This window comes from Oncorhynchus mykiss, chromosome Y (assembly GCF_013265735.2).
Source record: "Oncorhynchus mykiss isolate Arlee chromosome Y, USDA_OmykA_1.1, whole genome shotgun sequence".
Lineage (NCBI taxonomy): Eukaryota > Metazoa > Chordata > Actinopteri > Salmoniformes > Salmonidae > Oncorhynchus > Oncorhynchus mykiss.
Genome location: NC_048593.1, coordinates 21,709,181 through 21,718,761, shown reverse-complemented (window position 1 = coordinate 21,718,761; position 9,581 = coordinate 21,709,181).

The window sequence follows — 9,581 nt, the reverse complement described above, 5'->3', positions numbered from 1 at the left end:
AAAGATTTCCCAAGCTTTAAACATCCCAAGGAGCACTGTGCAAGCGATAATATTGAAATGGAAGGAGTATCAGACCACTGCAAATCTACCAAGACCTGGCCGTCCCTCTAAACTTTCAGCTCATACAAGGAGAAGACTGATCAGAGATGCAGCCAAGAGGCCCATGATCACTCTGGATGAACTGCAGAGATCTACAGTTGAGGTGGGAGACTCTGTCCATAGGACAACAATCAGTTTTTTATTGCACAAATCTGGCCTTTATGGAAGAGTGGCAAGAAGAAAGCCATTTCTTAAAGATATCCATAAAAAGTGTTGTTTAAAGTTTGCCACAAGCCACCTGGGAGACACACCAAACATGTGGAAGAAGGTGCTCTGGTCAGATGTAACCAAAATTGAACTTTTTGGCAACAATGCAAAACGTTATGTTTGGCGTAAAAGCAACACAGCTCATCACCCTGAACACACCATCCCCACTGTCAATCATGGTGGTGGCAGCATCATGGTTTGGGCCTGCTTTTCTTCAGCAGGGACAGGGAAGATGGTTAAAATTGATGGGAAGATGGATGGAGCCAAATACAGGACCATTCTGGAAGAAAACCTGATGGAGTCTGCAAAAGACCTGAGACTGGGACGGAGATTTGTCTTCCAACAAGACAATGATCCAAAACATAAAGCAAAATCTACAATGGAATGGTTCAAAAATAAACATATCCAGGTGTTAGAATGGCCAAGTCAAAGTCCAGACCTGAATCCAATCGAGAATCTGTGGAAAGAACTGAAAACTGCTGTTCACAAATGCTCTCCATCCAACCTCACTGAGCTCGAGCTGTTTTGCAAGGAGGAATGGGAAAAAATGTCAGTCTCTCGATGTCCAAAACTGATAGAGACATACCCCAAGCGACTTACAGCTGTAATCGCAGCAAAAGGTGGCGCTACAAAGTATTAACTTAAGGGGGCTGAATAATTTTGCACACCCAATTTTTCAGTTTTTGATTTGTTAAAAAAGTTTGAAATATCCAATAAATGTCATTCCACTTCATGATTGTGTCCCACTTGTTGTTGATTCTTCACAAAAAAATACAGTTTTATATCTTTATGTTTGAAGCCTGAAATGTGGCAAAAGGTTGCAAAGTTCAAGGGGGCCGAATACTTTCGCAAGGCACTGTATTTAGTGTTACTTTCTTAGCTACAGTATACATATCTCCCTGGTATATTATATAATTTATGTAGCAGCATAAAATACATTTTTGGACTCACCTTGTTGTGCTGTGCTCACTTCAACCGGAAGGTAGTGTGGCGGTCCTTTGTGGGCAAAAATACTTGGAAAAGAGCCCCTTAATCCCAGACCACAAAGCCACTGATTCCTTCCAAACCACTCATTGTTGAATTTCCAACTTGTGTAATATTTAAGTCCAATGGCCGATGTGCACCGATACGTTTTATAATTTCTCTTCATATGACAAGGAATTGCCAGTAGATTGTCAACTTGATTTATAACGATGCTAAGATTGAAAAATATGTTGACATGATTAGTCCAATCAAAGCTACTGTACATATAACGTGATTTGATGTAATTTTATCTGTGGCCAATGACCTTGATCCTTCTTGGATGGGCACTTTTAATGCAACTCTATGGCGGCACCGAAGGGGCAAGAATGACTTGACTCCCCTTAGACTTGGTGGTGACATAGTATCCCCATTAATGACAGACACTGAGCCAATCACGGCGCAATGCTCCGTATTTTCTGCTGGCTTGCCCCACCACAGAAAACACTGAGCTAGGCTGAAACACCTGCATTTTGGAGATACGTTACTCAACAAAAAAAAAGAGACCATGTTTGTATGCGGCTTTATTAACTCAATTATATATATATTTTTTCCATTGTTTGCAAACTGATATGGACACGTATTAATGCCTAAATAACATGCAAAACAGGCAAGTCCCCCCGCGGGTTGGCCACTTCACTGCATAATGAAACAATCCCTAGTAAGGTGGTGTTTAGAGGGTGAACTGACTTATTTGGCATTAAGACTGGTTTTACGCACAACTTTCTGTCCAAACTGGGAGAGAGAGCAAGGACGGCTCAAGTCATGCAGGTTCAGGCAGGCTAAAACCACATTTCATTGGTCGCATACACATATTTAGCAGATGGCATTGTGGATGTAGCAAAATGCTTATACAGGACAGTTATATTTAAAAAATAGAATTAGGGCCCAAATTCCCTTGCAAGTGGTCGAGAGAAACTGCGTTATGCCAGTGATGGTACCTTGCAATAATCAGTCTCATCTCATTGATCAAAACTCATGGGTTTTCACTTTGTGGTGAGGTGTGCTCTCTGGGAATTCACTACTTGCTGCACCTGGACGAAAAAACTATTCTCACATTTACCTTAAGGGCAACACGCTAACCGCTGCACGTGTGCCAGAAAACAAATCCAAAATAATTGTGATTGGATGGCCCCCTGGTCTTGGCAGCACTTGCCTGTTAAATAAATTTGCCTCCCGCTTCCAGCCCTGAAGTACATCAGCCCCTAAAGCACAGCACGACATAGCAAAGCCAGAGGTTACTTGGAGTTGGGATATCAATGTTTTCCCAGTTCACCCCCTGAAGAATGTCTCCAGCTACATTGAGCTAAAGGCTGTACTGCCACCTGCTGGCCCAGAGTGTAAACAGGGGAACCCCTCACAATCCCAGAGTCCTCAAATTAACTTGTCTGCCAATGAAATTAAGCACTAGTCTGGTTAAAGGCGTTATAAAGCTACAGTTTATATAGAGGTGCTAAAGTGAATGTGAAAACATGTATGCACAACATTTCTATGCTACCCTTAGAAAGAGCTGAGATGCAACAACTTCTCTTACTAGTGCATAACGGAAGTAATTATCTAAGGGTGGTGTTTTTTCCTCTCTCCCCTCTGCTTTCTCAATGACCAAACATTTGAGCTGCCCTAACACTTGTGATGTAAGCAATAACAAACTTGGCATCCAACTCTGTGGTTAAATGGTATGGAAAAACTCACCTTCAGCAGGGGGGCGGGGAAATGGAGGCCCAGATGGGCACATGTGCTGTGAATTAGCTTTCGCGGGCAGGCTAGTTGTAGGAGTAACCGTAGAAACCATCAAGGGTGTTTCTGCATGGCTGCAGTCTGCAGTGCCTCGGGGGCTCAGTGACCCGGGTACGAGTGGAGGAAGAAAGACAGCAGGCCGAAACCCACGCTCCCCCTCGCTCTCTCACCACACCAGTGGCCCCCAGGGAACCCTCACACGCACCTCCAACCAACCACCCTCTGTATGGCTTCTCTCCATCCTTCCATGTGAGTCTTCTCTCTCACTCTGCCTTTATGTAAGGCCTCTCACCCCTTTCCATGAACCCTCAGTTTTTCCCTCAGCAGCTTTCTTTCTCTCCATGTGGAAGTCCTCTGTATGCCACTGAAAAAAGCAGCCACCTGTCTCAGTATGTTCATATTTGAGGGTCTCTCTCTCTAACTTGGTCTACATGTTAAGAGTCCTTTCTGTCTCACAAACACACTCCTCTCAATGCATCCACACTGCACATTAGAACGTGGTCAGAGGATAATGCTCATTTCAGCCAGTTTATTCACACAGCACATACTACAGTGGGTAATGTATTTCAGAACATTCTACAGTGCAGTCACTTCTGACATTCTGAAACAAAACACTTTGTATCCTATCATCAGCAGTATATCAAAATAGTCACTACAAAAGTATAAATTAGGCCTACCGATAAGACAAATATGGTGGAATTAAAATAAGTTAAAATAAAAAAAAATTGTAGCCAGGCAGAGTATAAAAAGTACAAACAATATGACATGTTTCCATAAAATAAGACAAACAACATTGATGCTCAATTAGAATTGAGAATAGTCTACATTTCTGAAGGAGAAGGAAAGAGTATTTGTTAGCCATCTTGTACTTACAGTGAACATTAGCATCTTGTTATACCCACCGGATAAAATCAAGACCTGCGTTTCTGCGAAGCCATTAGTTAGCGGCAAAATATATATTTTTTTGTCATCTGAATTCAGTTCTTTATAACAAACAGTATTTGAGTTGTGTGTATCAAAACCCTTGAAATGCTAGTTTATAAAAAGAGGTATGGCGTTATCAAACTGTACGCCTCGTTTCTGCAACACTTGCTCCCTCTACTGACGTAAAACAGTTATTGTATTCGCATGCTGCCACCCCTTGAAAGGAGGCTGAAGTTGCCCCTAGACACTGATCTGAGGTCAACTGCCTACGAGCAACTTCTGACCCCCTGAAACTGTTCCGTTTTAGAATAACACTCTGGCTTACACAATAGAATAGATCAGTCCTCTCATATTGATTGCATGCATATCTTTGTTATAAATTCTCATCCTACCAACAAAGTGTACGAGGCAAGTGTATAGTATTGGAGATCACCAAATCAACGACTGCATTTCCAGGATAATTTACTGTTGGAAATTCTTATGTAAGATCTACAGATTAAATCCCTCGACTATGGTTGTCTAAAAAAAATACCACTTAAAAATGAAATCAATTTCAGTGGCATTATCTAGAACCTACACTTACAATTTCATTATATTCATCATGTCGGACAAATCATAGCCTTAACTGTATGTCCTTGAGTTCCAATATAGTACTGGTCTAGCTAGCCAGTTGGATTCCAACTTATTTGTGCAAGTCTTCACAAAGGCAACAATAGATTTCACAAACAACTCCTAAATGAGAAAGTGGAGTGTGTCACTGAATGGATGACAGACAAAACTCAAGTGCGGGGATGGATCAACCATGCCAAAAAATTTAACCCTACAAGAAAAATCAGTGCATGAATTAAAAGCATGAAACCATAATTGCCACACCAGTAAGTTTCTTTGGACTATTTGCTTTTGGATAAATGAATACATGGGTCTATATTCGATGTAAAACGTACAAACGACAAAATGAAGACTAAGAAAGACTAATATATCAGAAACTGACATATTATACATAAAGACATGGAGTTTGGTATAGTGAGACTGTCTTTAAAAGCAACAAGGGATAAAGAGAAGAGAACCTGTTTGTAGACCTCATTAAATCTCACAAACCATGTTTCCATCCAGTTTTTATGCGAGTAAAGTCATAGCGTATAAATCAACTGTGATGGAAAAAGGAAATTTCAGTACCATTTTATAAATGCTGACAGATCATTTGTTTGTTTGACATGGTGGGATCTTTCTGTGTCTGTAAAATGTACTATGCGAGAACTGGCAGTGGAAATGCCCTTATGCGCAAATATTTTTAGAACAACCATCATATCGAAGTACATTTGGAGTCACATGATGATATGGTGTGTGGTCCTCCCACTATGACTCGGGAAACCACAGTTTATTAAACTACAGAATAAATTATTTATGATGAACTTCACAGGGTGGTAACATGATGATCGATGCTTGACTGCCGTTTGACAAACATTCTAATCCATAATAATCTCATCATGTAGACTAGCCTACCCACACGGTATTTGATAGTTGTTGGCTAGATCGCACGTGCCAAGACCAGAGTAGGCACATTTGCTATTTAATACAACAGTTTGTGTGACAAAACTGTAGAGTAGCTACAGTGCCTTGCGAAAGTATTCGGCCCCCTTGAACTTTGCGACCTTTTGCCACATTTCGGGCTTCAAACATAAAGATATAAAACTGTATTTTTTTGTGAAGAATCAACAACAAGTGGGACATAATCATGAAGTGGAACGACATTTATTGGATATTTCAAACTTTTAACAAATCAAAAACTGAAAAATTGGGCGTGCAAAATTATTCAGCCCCCTTAAGTTAATACTTTGTAGCGCCACCTTTTGCTGCGATTTCAGCTGTAAGTCGCTTGGGGTATGTCTCTATCAGTTTTGCACATCGAGAGACTGAAATTTTTTCCCATTCCTCCTTGCAAAACAGCTCGAGCTCAGTGAGGTTGGATGGAGAGCATTTGTGAACAGCAGTTTTCAGTTCTTTCCACAGATTCTCGATTGGATTCAGGTCTGGACTTTGACTTGGCCATTCTAACACCTGGATATGTTTATTTTTGAACCATTCCATTGTAGATTTTGCTTTATGTTTTGGATCATTGTCTTGTTGGAAGACAAATCTCCGTCCCAGTCTCAGGTCTTTTGCAGACTCCATCAGGTTTTCTTCCAGAATGGTCCTGTATTTGGCTCCATCCATCTTCCCATCAATTTTAACCATCTTCCCTGTCCCTGCTGAAGAAAAGCAGGCCCAAACCATGATGCTGCCACCACCATGTTTGACAGTGGGGATGGTGTGTTCAGGGTGATGAGCTGTGTTGATTTTACGCCAAACATAACGTGTTGCATTGTTGCCAAAAAGTTCAATTTTGGTTTCATCTGACCAGAGCACCTTCTTCCACATGTTTGGTGTGTCTCCCAGGTGGCTTGTGGCAAACTTTAAACAACACTTTTTATGGATATCTTTAAGAAATGGCTTTCTTCTTGCCACTCTCCATAAAGGCCAGATTTGTGCAATATAAGACTGATTGTTGTCCTATGGACAGAGTCTCCCACCTCAGCTGTAGATCTCTGCAGTTCATCCAGAGTGATCATGGGCCTCTTGGCTGCATCTCTGATCAGTCTTCTCCTTGTATGAGCTGAAAGTTTAGAGGGACGGCCAGGTCTTGGTAGATTAGCAGTGGTCTGATACTCCTTCCATTTCAATATTATCGCTTGCACAGTGCTCCTTGGGATGTTTAAAGCTTGGGAAATCTTTTTGTATCCAAATCCGGCTTTAAACTTCTTCACAACAGTATTTCGGACCTGCCTGGTGTGTTCCTTGTTCTTCATGATGCTCTCTGCGCTTTTAACGGACCTCTGAGACTATCACAGTGCAGGTGCATTTATACGGAGACTTGATTACACACAGGTGGATTGTATTTATCATCATTAGTAATTTAGGTCAACATTGGATCATTCAGAGATCCTCACTGAACTTCTGGAGAGAGTTTGCTGCACTGAAAGTAAAGGGGCTGAATAATTTTGCATGCCCAATTTTTCAGTTTTTGATTTGTTAAAAAAAGTTTGAAATATCCAATAAATGTCGTTCCACTTCATGATTGTGTCCCACTTGTTGTTGATTCTTCACAACAACAAAAAATACAGTTTTATATCTTTATGTTTGAAGCCTGAAATGTGGCAAAAGGTCGCAAAGTTCAAGGGGGCCGAATACTTTCGCAAGGCACTGTAGCTAAAGTTGGCCCTTTCCTACATTAGCCATGATGGACATCGAGATTTGGACTTGTGGATTTAATTCTCGGTAATGGCCAATGATTATAATGGCGATTCTGATCCAACCATTAATTCAATCATTGTTGTGCCCTTGGACCGAGAGGATGGAAGTTCAATATGTAGCTTGATGTAGAAGGCTAATGTTAACTAGCTAACGTTGCCCATGAATGGAAGTTAGGCTAGCGAGCAAGCATTTTAGCCAGGTAGCCTAGGACAACAAAAAAGTAGTGTGTACTGTATGACAGAGTGATAGACCGTTTCGTCAACAATAACGAGAGGATGGCATTGGTGTTTCTCAACAAATAGGGAGAGTCAACATATTTTTCTACTTGTATGAATATGCATACACACACACATAAATCAGAAGCATGGACAGCCAAATTATATTTAGCTTACAGTGATTGGACTAAATTGTGAGTGATTGGGCCTCCCGAGTGGCGCAGCAGTCTAAGGACCTGCATCCCTACAGACCCGGGTTCGATCCCAGCCTGTGTCACAACCGGCCGTGACCGGGTGTCCCATAGGGCGGTGCATAATTGGCCCAGCGTCATCCGGGTTAGGCGGTGAGAGCTTTACTTTGCTCATCGTGTTCTAGCGACTCCTTATGGTGGGCAGGGCACCTACAGGTTGACTTCGGTCATCAGTTGAACGGTGTTTTCTCCTACACATTGGTGCAGCTGGCTTCCGGGTTAAGCGGGTGGGTGTTAAGAAGCACGGTTTGGCGGGTCTGGCTTCCCCAGTGATTTTACCCACGCACTGATACTGAAGTTTTATTCTGTACATAAAAACTTATGTGAAAAAGTCTATTTTCTGTGCATAAGACATCACACATCTGTAACAAATCTGTTTTGTGGAGACACCACTTGTGGGAAAATGCTCATATTCTTTTAATGCATATTTTTGAATAATTGCATGAAAATCTGTCACCAATTGGATGAAAACACAGCTACTGACGGTTAAGTAAAGTTAAAATCTATAAAGACGTATAATTTTCATTTGGAAAACAGCAAATTGGTTGCCATCCCATTCCACTTTCTGGGAGGAGCAGTTTGATACTCCCATTCACTGAACAAAATTACACACAAGATGTAAAGTGTTGGTCCCATGTTTCATGAGCTGAAATAAAAGATCACAGAAAATGTTCCATAAGCACCAAAAGCGTATTTCTTGCAAATGTTGTGCACAAATGTGTTACATCCCTTTTAGTGAGCATTTCTCCTTTGCCAAGATAATCTATCCACCTGACAGGTGTGGCATATCAAGAAGTTGATTAAGCAGCATGATGATTACACAGGTACACATTGAGCTGGGGACAATAAAAGGCGACTAAAACGTGCAGTTTGGTCAAACACAATGCCACAGATGTCTCAAGTTGAGGGAGCATGCAATTGGCTGACTGCAGAATGTCCCACCAGAGCTGTTGCAAAGAAAATGTAATGTTAATTTCTCTATCATAAGCCACCTACGTCATTTTAGAGAATTTGTCAGTGCGTCCAACTGGCCTCACAACCGCAAACCACGTGTATAGCGTTGTGTGGGCAAGCAATTTGCTGATGTCAACATTATGAACAGAGTGCCCCATGTTTGCGGTGGGGTTATGTATGGGCAGGCATAAGCTACAGACAAACGGTATTTTATCGAAAGCTATTTGAATGCACAGAAATAACGTGATGAGATCCTGAGGCCCATTTTCATGCCATTCATGAACCTCCATCACATCATGTTTCAGCATGGTAATGCACAGCCCCATGTCGCAAGGATCTGTACACAATTCCTGGACACTGAAAATTTCCCAGTTCTTCCCTGGCCTGCATACTCACCATACATGTCACCCACTGAGTACAGTGTGTTTCAGTTCCCACCAATATCCAGCAACTTCACACAGCCATTGAAGAGGAGTGGGACAACATTCCACAGGCCACAATCAACAGCCTGATCAACTCTATGCGAAGGAGATGTGTCACGCTCTGGTCACACCAGATAGACTGGTTTTCTGATCCATGCCCCTACTTTTTTTTTAAGGTATCAGATGTATATCTGTATTCCCAGTCATGATAGATTAGGGCCTAATGAATTTATTTCAATTGACTGATTTCCTTATATGAACTATAACTAACTTTATTATTGTTACATGTTGCGTTAATATTTTTGTTCAGTATAAAACAATCTTCACAATCCAAATGTTTCAGTTGAAGATCTTGTACACATTTCTGGCTACTAACAAGATGTTTCAAATATGGGGCATTGAACAATCCCATTTGTGCAATTTTTTTGGTGTGGAAGTGGAGGATTTGTTACATATTTTCT